The sequence below is a fragment of the Cibotium barometz genome, chromosome 48 (genome assembly GCF_041138505.1).
Source record: "Cibotium barometz isolate CiBa-2024 chromosome 48, ASM4113850v1, whole genome shotgun sequence".
Classification (NCBI taxonomy): Eukaryota; Viridiplantae; Streptophyta; class Polypodiopsida; order Cyatheales; family Cibotiaceae; genus Cibotium; species Cibotium barometz.
The window spans coordinates 35557487-35572719 of record NC_141093.1 but is presented as its reverse complement, the minus strand read 5'-3'; positions in this window follow the sequence as shown (position 1 = coordinate 35572719).

Here is a 15233-nt window from a genome sequence, read left to right as displayed (position 1 = left end):
AATGAATTGTCCGCTAATGTTGCGAGATGATGACATCTCGCGTTTTATGTCAAGAATGCTTGGAAAGAATTTTGAATGTCTTGTGATTGAGGTCATGGAGAGTTATCTATTAAAGTTGCAACTGCTAACGGAGAGTCAATAGAGGACGTCTCGTGTAGCAAGGTCGGCCGAGGTCTTGACCAGCCTCGGTTTGATTTAAATGGTGAGCTTCTGGTAGTACAGAGGATGAGGGACCAAGTAAGCGGCATATGAGTAAAGCGGCCTATGATGAGCGAAGGATCGTAGAGGGTGCTGACAATATGGTGCTCGAGCTCTGGGTCATCGAAGATACCCACAAGTACATTGGGGAAGATATTGGAACAAGGAGTAAGAGTTGTTTTCTAAATTCAGGCATGGATCTGGTTGATTGTCCTTGCTGGTCCTCAACCGATGAGTCCATGGCTCTTTTATATGGATCTGTTGGTTGATCTTGCTGATCTTCAATGGAGATTCCATCTGGATATTTTTATGTGACTATATTATCGGGTACTATGAGCTAGGAACTATTGAAAAGTCCCCTGAGTGAACAGGTGGTGAGCGTTCTGGTTGCCAATGATGCCATAGGTACACCGATGAAGGAATGAATTGGAAATTAGGATTCACATTGGATAATTAGAAGATTATGATCAATAATACGATGGTTTCATTAAATGATTGTTTTAAAGATTATTGAATATGTGAAAAAGGCAAGTTCATATTGGGTGTGTAAGTGGTGTGACTAGTCTTATGTTTGCATGAATATCCGGCTAGGGGACCTGGGAACTCTTTTTCCTTATACTACCCGGGACAAAACCTAACCAAATTCCTAATTAGATACCATCCCTACAGTGGTTGGTGGGCGGTTGGGTAACCCATGGCACTGGATGGGGTTAGGCTGGACTGATGGATCCATAAATCGAGACTCAATTTCTGTATAGTACAATAGATGAGGTAAATCCTGGATAAAAATTGTTCTATGGAAAAGAATCAATGGTTGTGCCTCACAATGAGGAAAAAAGCGTTGGTCTCTATGATCCAAGTACAATCTTTTTCCTGATCTGACTATGGGAATTATGGGTTCGATCAGATCAGTTCAGTTAGTTCAGGCTTTTGACTACGTTAGAGAAAAGTTATCCTGGAGGAATTGCTTGTGCTTTTCGGGCAAGGGAAGTTTTTTCGAGTTTGGTTTTGGAAGAACCGATGGATTAGTCTCTTGTCTGGGTATCCATGGGCGAGGCCTCGAGTGTGGGACCCTGCCCCGCGCAAGAAGTGCTACTTCCGTTGCTAGCATCCCAAAATTTCTTACGCAGTGGGGTCACGAATCTTACAGCTGGTATCAGAGCAAATTGGCTAATTAGGATCAATCGAGAAGCAAAAAATGTCAAAAATTCATGAAGAAGCAGTAAAGGGTTGTAATTGTGTGATAAAATTCATACAAATTGATATTCAAACTGAAATTTGAAAATTGGTAATTGGGTCTCCAAATGGAAGTACCGCAATTGTATGGAATCCCTGACTTGCTTGAGGCCTAGACATGATGGTATTTACCTTATAGTTTCAAGGACCGTGACTACCCGTATATACCGAGGGTATAACTGTAGCAATTTACTGGCAGTATATACGAATAAATCTAAGATCTTGAAATTATAAGCTAAAATGCTGTCCAGATGATGAATTCGAATGTGGTTGATATGATTTTAAAATTCTGGTTGAGAACTGATAAGTTGAATTGGATTCTGATTGAAAAATAATGATTCCTGAATTTTGATTGAAATGTATTAAACTGAGCAAAACCACAATGAGGATGAATGGGACGAGTCCCTTTGATGATGTTCGTAGCTGGAATGACGTTAATGACTTCAGCAAATCACTATGAGATTAGTGGATTGTACTGGCAGATTGTTGCTATTAATACTTAACCCAGTGGATCAAGTTAAGGGGTGTCAAATCAAAAATCTGTAAAATTAAAAATTTCCATGAAGGACTGTTCAGATAGAAATTTCGATCTAATGGACCAATATCGTGATAAGGGTTTGAATGTTATGATCTGAGTGAATTATTATCTAATAATGAGTTATATATAAGGGAACTTTATCCTAGGATTCTATTGGGTTTTTCAGACTATAAGGAACCCCAGAATCAGTTGGATCTTAAGGAAATGAATCGTCCTCTAATGTTGCGAGATGAGGACATCTCGCATTTTTTCAGTGGGGTAGGATGTAAGATTCCTCCCTCCGGCTTTTGAGGTGTGCAGGTGTAAGAACCTCCCCTTCTGATCTTATAATTATTCCCCTCTTTGAAATAAAAGAAAGATCCTGTTTTGGCCTAGATAATTCAAGTTTAAGATATTTTTGGATGGAAAAATATCTCTTCTTATTAAAATAAATTCATTCGAAACAGAAGTTCAAAAATATTTTCAGAAGGTGTATTAAAAATCAATTATAATCTATTCAAAAGGCCTTATCCTAAGGGTTCAGATTTTTGAAAAATTTTAGATTAAGGTTCTGAGGGGCCAATTAGATTAATCCAAATGTAGGGGGAGGAGATAAATTAAAGAAATAAAGAAAATCTCCCAAAAATGAGTAAATACTAACATAAGATGAAGAGTTGACTAAGGACAAGGATATTAGTTAAAAAAGAAGAGATATTTAGAGAAATGATGCATTTTTGACACCTCAGTGTGAGGAATTTCCCTCATGAAGGAGACGCCTATTTCACATGTGGTTGAGTTTTAAACTCACAAATAATGAGATATTTTCATCTCTCCTCTCTCCTGCTTCAACTAGATTCAAAAAGTAAGCTAAACTGACCTAAAAATGGTCGAAAATTGACCAAATTGATCTGGAAAATTGACCAAATTGATCTGGAAAATTTTAGAATCAGTTTGCTTGGTTAGAGGTTCACTTTTTGCTATAAATGAAGCCTCTCCCTTTGTAAATGGATAATAGTGTTTTATGCACTGTCACTCTACTTCTCCCTAGAGTAAAAAACTATGAATTTATTAATAATTCATTAGTTTATGACCATTCTCTCTTCTAAAGAATTGGTGGCCAGGATATGGATGTATGTGAAGGATAGAAGTGGATGTATGTGAAGAGTAGAAGTGGATGTATGTGAAAGAATGGATGTGGATGTTTGTGAAAGGATAGATGTGGATGTGTATGTGATAAGTATGGATGTGGACGTATGTGAAAGGATATATATGGATGTGTATGTAATAAGTATGGATGTGGATCTTTGTGGGAGAATACATGTGGATGTATGTGGGAGAATACATGTGGATGTAAACGTGATGGGGATATGAATGAGAATTGAGGCGATGAGATGTGATGTAAATTGGATAGATATGAATGATAAAGGATGTTAAGGGATATGAATGAATGTGATAGCACATGTGAATCAGGATGTAAACATGCGAATCGGGATGTGAATGAATGATAAGGAATGTGAATGAATGTGATAGCATGTGAATCAGGATGTAAACATGCGAATCGAGATGTGAATGAATGATATAGGATGTGAATGAATGTGAATCGGGATGTGAATGAATGATATAGGATGTGAATGAATGTATTAGTATGTGAATCGAGATGTGAATGAATGATAAGGGATGTGAATAGATGTGATGTGATGTGAATGGGGATGTGAATGAACGATAAGTGGTGAAGTGATGAGATGTAGATGCAAGTGGATGAGACCTGATGAGGATAAATGAGGAAGTAAGTGATGAGATAGAAAAAGATGTGATTAGATGAGAATGAGAATACTTATGAAATGAATGTGGATTGATGTGGATGGATGTATGGATGATGTGGATTGATATGGATGTATGGATCATGTGGATGATGTGAATGGATGTGTGGATAATGTGGATTGATGTGGATGGATGTATGGATGATGTGGATTAATATGGATGGATGTATGGAAGATGTGGATGGATGTGTGGATAATGTGGATGGATGTATGGAAGATGTGGATGGATGTGTGGATAATGTGGATTGATGTAGATGGATGTATGAATGATGTGGATTGATATGGATTGATGTGGATGGATGTATGGATGATATGGATTGATGTGGTTGATGTGGATGGATGTATGGATGATGTGGATTGATGTGTGGATGATGCGATTGGATGTGATTTGATGTGGGAATGATGTGATGTGATTTGATGTGGGAATGATGTGATGTGATAGGGATCGATGAAGAAAATAAAATTGTGGTAAGATGAGAAAAGATGGGGACTAATGTGAAAGGATGCAGAGTAATCACAAAAGATGGAAATATTGTTAGAACTGTATTTATATGTGAAATCTGTTTTTAAATGACGGTTTTATGTCAAGAATGTTGGGAAAGCATTTTGACCATCTTGTGAGATTGAGGTCGTGGAGACTTATCTGTTAAAGTTGCAACTGCTAACGGAGAGTCAATGGAGGACGTCTTGCGTAAGCAAGGTCGGTCGAGGTCTTGACCAGCCTCGATTTGATTTAAATGGTGAGCTTCTGGTACAGTGGATGAGGGACCAAGGAAGCGGCCTATGAGTAAAGCGCTAGGTGACCTGATCCTAGAGGGTGCTGACAATACGGTGCTCAAGCTCTGGGTCGCCGAAGATACCCACAAGTACGTCGGGAAAGATATTGGAACAAGGAGTAAGAGTTGTTTTCTGAATTCGGGCATGGATCTGGTTGATTGACCTTGGTGGTCCTCAACGGATGAGTCCATGGCTCTTTTATATGGATCTGTTGGTTGATCTTGCTGATCTTCAACGGAGATTCCATCTGGATATTTTTATGTGATTATATTGTCGGGTACTATGAACTAGGAACTATTGAAAAGGCCCTTTAGTGAACAGGTGGTGAGCATTCTGGTTGCCAATGATGCCATAGGTACACCGATGAAGAAATGAATTTGAAATTAGGATTCAACTGGATAATTAGAGGATTATGATCAATAACACTATGGTTTCATTAAATGATTGTTTTAAAGATTGTTGAATCTATGAAAAAGGCAAGTTCATATTAGGTGTGTAAGTGGTGTGACTAGTTTTATGTTTGCATGAATATCCAACTAAGGGACTTGGGAACTCTTTTTCTTGGTACTACCCGGGACAAACCCTAACCAAATTTCTAATTGGATCCCATCACTACAGTGGTTGATGGGCGGTTGGCTAACCCATGGCAGTGGATGGGGTTAGGCTGTTGGACTGATGGATCCGTAAATCGAGACTCAATTTCTGTATAGTACGATAGATGAGGTAAATCCTAGATAAAAATTGTTCTATGGAAAAGAATCAATGGCTGTGCCTCTCAATGAGAAAAAAAAAGCATTGGTCTCTATGATCCAAGTACAATCTTTTCCCTGATCTGACTATGGGACTTACGGGTTCGGTCAGATCAGTTCAGTTAGTTCAGGCTTTTGACTACGTTAGAGAAAAGTTATCCTGGAGGAATCGCCCGTGCTTTCCGGGCAAGGAAAGTTTTTCCGAGTTCGGTTTCGGAAGAACCAATGGATTAGTCTCTTGTCTGGATATCCGTGGACGAGGCCCCAAGTGTGGGTCCCTGCCCCGTGCAAGAAGTGCTGCTTCCGCTTCTAGCATCCCCAAATTCGTTGCACAGTGGGGTAAGGGATCTCAAGTTGGTATCAGAGCAAATTGGCTAATGAGGATCAACCGAGAAGCCAAAAATGTCAAAAATTTATGAAGAAGCAGTAAAAGGTTGTAATTGTGTGATAAAATTCATACAAATTGATATCCAAACTGAAATTCGTAAATTGGTAATTAGGTCTCCAGATAGAAGTACCACAATTGTATGGAATCCTTGACTTGCTTGAGGCCTAGACATGATGGTACTTACCTTATAGTTCTAAAGACCGCGACTACCCGTATATACCGAGGGTATAACTGCAGCTCTTTACAAGCAATATATACGAGTAAATCTAAAATCTTGAAATTTTAAGCTAAAATGCTATCCAGAGATGATGAATTCGAATGTGGTTGATATGATTTTAAAATTCTGGTTAAGAACTGATGAGTTGAGTTAGATTCTGATTGAAAAATAATGATTCATGAATTTTGATTGAAATGTATTAAACTGAGCAAAACCACAATGAGGATGAATGGGACGAGTCCTTGTGATGATGTTCGTAGCTGGAATGACGTTAATGACTTCGACAAATCACTATGAGATTAGTGGATTGTACTGGCAGATTGCTGCTGTTAACACTTAACCCAGTGGATCAAGTTAAGGGGTGTCAAATTAAAAATCTGTAAAATTAAAAATTTTCATGAAGGACTATTCAGATAGAAATTTCGGGCTGATAAACCATTATTGTGATAAGGGTTAGAATGTTATGATCTGAGTGAATTGTTATCTAATAATGAGTTTTATATAAGGGATCTTTATCCCAGGATTCTGTTGGGTTCTCCAGACTATAAGGAATCCAGAATCAGTTTAATCTTAAGGAAATGAATTGTCCTCTAAAATTGCGAGATGATGACATCTCGCGTTTTATGTCAAGAATGCTTGGAAAGAATTTTGAATGTCTTGTGATTGAGGTCATGGAGAGTTATCTATTAAAGTTGCAACTGCTAACGGAGAGTCAATAGAGGACGTCTCGTGTAGCAAGGTCGGCCGAGGTCTTGACCAGCCTCGGTTTGATTTAAATGGTGAGCTTCTGGTAGTACAGAGGATGAGGGACCAAGTAAGCGGCATATGAGTAAAGCGGCCTATGATGAGCGAAGGATCGTAGAGGGTGCTGACAATATGGTGCTCGAGCTCTGGGTCGCCGATACCCACAAGTACATTGGGGAAGATATTGGAACAAGGAGTAAGAGTTGTTTTCTAAATTCAGGCATGGATCTGGTTGATTGACCTTGTTGGTCCTCAACCGATGAGTCCATGGCTCTTTTATATGGATCTGTTGGTTGATCTTGCTGATCTTCAATGGAGATTCCATCTGGATATTTTTATGTGACTATATTGTCGGGTACTATGAGCTAGGAACTATTGAAAAGTCCCCTGAGTGAACAGGTGATGAGCGTTCTGGTTGCCAATGATGCCATAGGTACACTGATGAAGAAATGAATTGGAAATTAGGATTCACATTGGATAGTTAGAAGATTATGATCAATAATACTATGGTTTCATTAAATGATTGTTTTAAAGATTATTGAATATGTGAAAAAGGCAAGTTCATATTGGGTGTGTAAGTGGTGTGACTAGTCTTATGTTTGCATGAATATCCGGCTAGGGGACCTGGGAACTCTTTTTCCTTATACTACCCGGGACAAAACCTAACCAAATTCCTAATTAGATACCATCCCTACAGTGGTTGGTGGGCGGTTGGGTAACCCATGGCACTGGATGGGGTTAGGCTGGACTGATGGATCCATAAATCGAGACTCAATTTTTGTATAGTACGATAGATGAGGTAAATCCTGGATAAAAATTGTTCTATGGAAAAGAATCAATGGCTGTGCCTCACAATGAGGAAAAAAGCGTTGGTCTCTATGATCCAAGTACAATCTTTTCCCTAATCTGACTATGGGAATTATGGGTTCGGTCAGATCAGTTCAGTTAGTTCAGGCTTTTGACTACGTTAGAGAAAAGTTATCCTGGAGGAATCGCTCGTGCTTTCCGGGCAAGGGAACTTTTTTCGAGTTTGGTTTTGGAAGAACCGATGGATTAGTCTCTTGTCTGGGTATCCATGGGCGAGGCCTCGAGTGTGGGACCCTGCCCCGCGCAAGAAGTGCTACTTCCGTTGCTAGCATCCCAAAATTCCTTACGCAGTGGGGTCACGAATCTTACAGCTGGTATCAGAGCAAATTGGCTAATTAGGATCAACCGAGAAGCCAAAAATGTCAAAAATTTATGAAGAAGCAGTAAAGGGTTGTAATTGTGTGATAAAATTCATACAAATTGATATTCAAACTGAAATTCGAAAATTGGTAATTGGGTCTCCAAATGGAAGTACCGCAATTGTATGGAATCCCTGACTTGCTTGAGGCCTAGACATGATGGTATTTATCTTATAGTTTCAAGGACCGTGACTACCCGTATATACCGAGGGTATAACTGCAGCAATTTACTGGCAGTATATACGAGTAAATCTAAGATCTTGAAATTATAAGCTAAAATGCTATCCAGATGATGAATTCGAATATGGTTGATATGATTTTAAAATTCTGGTTGAGAACTGATGAGTTGAATTGGATTCTGATTGAAAAATAATGATTCCTGAATTTTGATTGAAATGTATTAAACTGAGCAAAACCACAATGAGGATGAATGGGACGAGTCCCTTTGATGATGTTCGTAGCTGGAATGACGTTAATGACTTCAGCAAATCACTATGAGATTAGTGGATTGTATTGGCAGATTGTTGCTATTAATACTTAACCCAGTGGATCAAGTTAAGGGGTGTCAAATCAAAAATCTGTAAAATTAAAAATTTCCATGAAGGACTGTTCAGATAGAAATTTCGATCTAATGGACCAATATCGTGATAAGGGTTTGAATGTTATGATCTGAGTGAATTGTTATCTAATGATGAGTTATATATAAGGGATCTTTATCCTAGGATTCTGTTGGGTTTTTCAGACTATAAGGAACCCCAGAATCAGTTGGATCTTAAGGAAATGAATCGTCCTCTAATGTTGCGAGATGAGGACATCTCGCATTTTTTAAGTGGGATAGGATGTAAGATTCTTCCCTCCGGCTTTTGAGGTGTGCAGGTGTAAGAACCTCCCCTTCTGATCTTATAATTATTCCCCTCTCTGAAATAAAAGAAAGATCCTGTTTTGGCCTAGAGAGAGAAAATCTTCTAGAGAGATAATTCAATTTTAAGATATTTTTGGATGGAAAAATATCTCTTCTTATTAAAATAAATTCCTTCGAAACAGAAGTTCAAAAATATTTTCAGAAGGTGTATTAGAAATCAATTATAATCTATTCAAAAGGCCTTATCCTAAGGGTTCAGATTTTTGAAAAATTTTAGATTAAGGTTCTGAGGGGCCAATTAGATTAATCCAAATGTAGGGGGAGGAGATAAATTAAAGAAATAAAGAAAATCTCCCAAAAATGAGTAAATACTAACATAAGATGAAGAGTTGACTAAGGACAAGGATATTAGTTAAAAAAGAAGAGATATTTAGAGAAATGATGCATTTTTGACACCTCAGTGTGAGGAATTCCCCTCATGAAGGAGACGCCTATTTCACATGTGTGGTTGAGTTTTAAACTCACAAATAATGAGATATTTTCATCTCTCCTCTCTCCTGCTTCAACTAGATTCAAAAAGTAAGCTAAACTAACCTAAAAATGGTCGAAAATTGACCAAATTGATCTGGAAAATTTTAGAATCAGTTTGCTTGGTTAGAGGTTCACTTTTTGCTATAAATGAAGCCTCTCCCTTTGTAAATGGATAATAGTGTTTTATGCACTGTCACTCTACTTCTCCCTAGAGTAAAAAACTATGAATTTATTAATAATTCATTAGTTTAGGACCATTCTCTCTTCTAAAGAATTGGTGGCCAGGATATGGATGTATGTGAAGGATAGAAGTGGATGTATGTGAAGAGTAGAAGTGGATGTATGTGAAAGAATGGATGTGGATGTTTGTGAAAGGATAGATGTGGATGTGTATGTGATAAGTATGGATGTGGACGTATGTGAAAGGATAGATATGGATGTGTATGTAATAAGTATGGATGTGGATCTTTGTGGGAGAATACATGTGGATGTATGTGGGAGAATACATGTGGATGTAAACATGATGGGGATATGAACGAGAATTGAGACGATGAGATGTGATGTAAATTGGATAGATATGAATGATAAAGGATGTTAAGGGATATGAATGAATGTGATAGCACATGTGAATCAGGATGTAAACATGCGAATCGGGATGTGAATGAATGATAAGGAATGTGAATGAATGTGATAGCATGTGAATCAGGATGTAAACATGCGAATCGGGATGTGAATGAATGATATAGGATGTGAATGAATGTGTTAGCATGTGAATCGGGATGTGAATGAATGATATAGGATGTGAATGAATGTATTAGTATGTGAATCGAGATGTGAATGAATGATAAGGGATGCGAATAGATGTGATGTGATGTGAATGGGGATGTGAATGAACGATAAGTGGTGAAGTGATGAGATTTAGATGCAAGTGGATGAGACCTGATGAGGATAAATAAGGAAGTAAGTGATGAGATAGAAAAAGATGTGATTAGATGAGAATGAGAATACTTATGAAATGAATGTGGATTGATGTGGATGGATGTATGGATGATGTGGATTGATATGGATGTATGGATCATGTGGATGATGTGAATGGATGTGTGGATAATGTGGATTGATGTGGATGGATGTATGGATGATGTGGATTAATATGGATGGATGTATGGAAGATGTGGATGGATGTGTGGATAATGTGGATGGATGTGTGGATAATGTAGATGGATGTATGGAAGATGTGGATGGATGTGTGGATAATGTGGATTGATGTAGATGGATGTATGGATGATGTGGATGGATGTATGGATTGATGTGGTTGATGTGGATGGATGTATGGATGATGTGGATTGATGTGTGGATGATGCGATTGGATGTGATTTGATGTGGGAATGATGTGATGTGATTTGATGTGGGAATGATGTGATGTGATAGGGATCGATGAAGAAAATAAAATTGTGGTAAGATGAGAAAAGATGGGGACTAATGTGAAAGGATGCGGAGTAATCACAAAAGATGGAAATATTATTAGAACTGTATTTATATGTGAAATCTGTTTTTAAATGACGGTTATATGTCAAGAATGTTGGGAAAGCATTTTGACCATCTTGTGAGATTGAGGTCGTGGAGACTTATCTGTTAAAGTTGCAACTGCTAACGGAGAGTCAATGGAGGACATCTTGCGTAAGCAAGGTCGGTCGAGGTCTTGACCAGCCTCGATTTGATTTAAATGGTGAGCTTCTGGTACAGTGGATGAGGGACCAAGGAAGCGGCCTATGAGTAAAGCGCTAGGTGACCTGTGAAGGATCCTAGAGGGTGCTGACAATACGGTGCTCAAGCTCTGGGTCGCCGAAGATACCCACAAGTACGTCGGGAAAGATATTGGAACAAGGAGTAAGAGTTGTTTTCTAAATTCGGGCATGGATCTGGTTGATTGACCTTGGTGGTCCTTAACGGATGAGTCCATGGCTCTTTTATATGGATCTGTTGGTTGATCTTGCTGATCTTCAACGGAGATTCCATCTGGATATTTTTATGTGATTATATTGTCGGGTACTATGAACTAGGAACTATTGAAAAGGCCCTTTAGTGAACAGGTGGTGAGCATTCTGGTTGCCAATGATGCCATAGGTACACCGATTTGAAGAAATGAATTTGAAATTAGGATTCAACTGGATAATTAGAGGATTATGATCAGTAACACTATGGTTTCATTAAATGATTGTTTTAAAGATTGTTGAATCTATGAAAAAGGCAAGTTCATATTAGGTGTGTAAGTGGTGTGACTAGTTTTATGTTTGCATGAATATCCAGCTAAGGGACTTGGGAACTCTTTTTCTTGGTATTACTCGGGACAAACCCTAACCAAATTTCTAATTGGATCCCATCACTACAGTGGTTGATGGGCGGTTGGCTAACCCATGGCAGTGGATGGGGTTAGGCTGCTGGACTGATGGATCCGTAAATCGAGACTCAATTTTTGTATAGTACGATAGATGAGGTAAATCCTAGATAAAAATTGCTCTATGGAAAAGAATCAATGGCTGTGCCTCTCAATGAGAAAAAAAAAGCATTGGTCTCTATGATCCAAGTACAATCTTTTCCCTGATCTGACTATGGGACTTACGGGTTCGGTCAGATCAGTTCAGTTAGTTCAGGCTTTTGACTACGTTAGAGAAAAGTTATCCTGGAGGAATCGCCCGTGCTTTCTGGGCAAGGAAAGTTTTTCCGAGTTCGGTTTCAGAAGAACCAATGGATTAGTCTCTTGTCTGGATATCCGTGGGCGAGGCCCCAAGTGTGGGTCCCTGCCCCGTGCAAGAAGTGCTACTTCCGCTGCTAGCATCCCCAAATTCGTTGCACAGTGGGGTAAGGGATCTCAAGCTGGTATCAGAGCAAATTGGCTAATGAGGATCAACGGAGAAGCCAAAAATGTCAAAAATTTATGTAGTAAAGGGTTGTAATTGTGTGATAAAATTCATACAAATTGATATTCAAACTGAAATTCGTAAATTGGTAATTGGGTCTCCAGATGGAAGTACCGCAATTATATGGAATCCCTGACTTGCTTGAGGCCTAGACATGATGGTATTTTACTTATAGTTCCCAGGACCGTGATAGTATTTACCTTATAGTTCCAAGGACCGTGACTACCCGTATATATCGAGGGTATAACTGCAGCTCTTTACTAGCAGTATATACGAGTAAATCTAAGATCCTGAAATTATAAGCTAAAATGTTGTCCAGATGATGAATTCGAATGTGGTTGATATGATTTTAAAATTCTGGTTGAGAACTGATGAGTTGAATTGGATTTTGATTGAAAAATAATGATTCCTGAATTTTGATTGAAATGTATTAAACTGAGCAAAACCACATGAGGATGAATGGGACGAGTCCCTGTGATGATGTTCGTAGTTGGAATGACGTTAATGACTTCAGCAAATCACTATGAGATTAGTGTGGATTGTACTGGGCAGATTGCTGCTGTTAACACTTAACCCAGTGGATCAAGTTAAGGGGTGTTAAATCAAAAATCTGTAAAATTAAAAATTTCCATGAAGGACTGTTCAGATAGAAATTTCGGTCTAATAAACCATTATTGCGATAAGGGTTAGAATGTTATGGTCTGAGTGACTTGTTATCTAATAATGAGTTTTATAAAAGGGATCTTTATCCTTGGATTGTACTAGCAGATTGCTGCTGTTAACACTTAACCCAGTGGATCAAGTTAAGGGGTGTCATATTAAAAATCTGTAAAATTGAAAATTTTCATGGACTATTCAGATAGAAATTTCGGTCTAATAAACCATTATTGTGATAAGGGTTAGAATGTTATGATCTGAGTGAATTGTTATCTAATGATGAGTTTTATATAAGGGATCTTTATCCTTGGATTCTGTTAAGTTCTCTAAACTATAAGGAACCCCAGAATCACTTGGATCTTAAGGAAATGAATTGTCCTCTAATGTTGCGAGATGAGGATATCTCGCGTTTTTTAAGTGGGGTAGGATGTAAGATTCCTCCCTCCAGTTTTTGAGGTGTATAGGTGTAAGAACCTCCCCTTCTGATCTTATAATTATTCCCCTCTCTGAAATAAAAGAAAGATCCTGTTTTACAATGTTTTAGCCTAGAGAGAGAAAATATTCTAGAGAGAGATAATTCAATTATATAAGGGATCTTTATCCTTGGATTCTGTTAAGTTCTCTAAACTATAAGGAACCCCAGAATCACTTGGATCTTAAGGAAATGAATTGTCCTCTAATGTTGCGAGAGATGAGGATATCTCGCGTTTTTTAAGTGGGGTAGGATGTAAGATTCCTCCCTCCGGTTTTTGAGGTGTATAGGAGTAAGAACCTCCCCTTCTGATCTTATAATTATTCCCCTCTCTGAAATAAAAGAAAGATCTTGTTTTACAATGTTTTAAGCTAGAGAGAGAAAATATTCTAGAGAGAGATAATTCAATTTTAAGATATTTTTGGATGAAAAAATATCTCTTCTTATTAAAATAAATTCCCCCGAAACAGAAGTTTGAAAAGATTTTTAGAAGGTGCATTAGAAATCAATTATAATATGTTCAAAAGGCCTTATCCTAAGGGTCTAGTTTTTTGAAAAATTTTAGATTAAGGTTCAGAGGGGCCGATTAGATTAATCCAAATGTAGGGAGGAGATAAATTGAAGAAATAAATAAAATCTCCCAAAATGAGTAAATACTCACATAAGATGAAGAGTTGACTAAGGACAAGGATATTAGTTAAAAAAGAAGAGAGATTTAGAGAAATGATGCATTTTTGACACCTCAGTGTGGGAGACTTCCCCTCATGAAGGAGGCACCTATTTCACATGTGTGGTTGAGTTTTAAACTTACAAATAATGAGATATTTTCATCTCTTCTCTCTCTTGCTTCGACTAGATCCAAAAAGTAAGCTAAACTGACCTAAAAGTGGTAAAAAAATTGACCAAACTGATCTGAAAAATTCTAGAATCAGTTTGCTTGGTTAGAGGCTCACTTTTTCTTATAAATAAAGCCTCCCCCTTTGTAAATGGATAATAGTGTTTTATGCATTGTTACTCTACTTCTCCCCAGAGTCAAAAACTATAAATTTATTAATAATTCATTAGTTTATGACCATTACCTCTTCTAAAGAATTGGTGGCCACTCTTGTTGCAAACAAGGGTAGATCCCTCAAACCATCAAGCCAAAGGAAAGCTCCCAGAAATTCATGTAAGTTAAAAATCTTACTTTTTCTTATTCCTTTTAATGGTTTTCTAATTTTTGTATTGTTTTAAAATGTAAAATGATGCTATGCCTTGCTGGAAAGGCTTTTCCCCTCTCTTCTTCTTAAATTCAGCCTTCCTTTATCCTAGATAAGTAATCTATTTGTTGGAATTAAACTTTTCATATTGTTTCTCTTTTAAAAGTGAAATTTGATTAGTTTAGAATGCTTTAAACCATTTGGGGTTGATTTTTAAGTAACTTAAGAATAGGAAAAATTGAAAAATGGTCAACTATACAAAGGAGGTTATGGCAAAATTTTCTTAAATTTTGTGAAATAAGTTTTATCTTTTACTATTCAAAAAGAGTAATCCCCATCGTTTATGTATTCTAAAAGTGTTATTTTCATTCTATGCATAGAAAAATGCATAGTAGAAATATTTTTATTATAAAAGTGTTATTTTTATTAAAATTAAATTCTATGCATAGAAAGATGCATATTGATTTTTTAAAAGTATAAAAGCGTTACTTTCATCAATTTTGATTTTATGCATAGAAAGATGTATAAAGAAATTATTTTTATTTCAAAAGAGTTATTCTCATCAATTTTGATTTTATGCATAGAAAGATGCATAAAGAATTTATTTTTATTTCAAAAGAGTTATTCTCATCAATTTTGATTGTATGTATAGAAAGATGCATAAAGAATTTATTTTTATTTCAAAAGAGTTATTCTCATTAATTTTGATTGTATGCATAGAA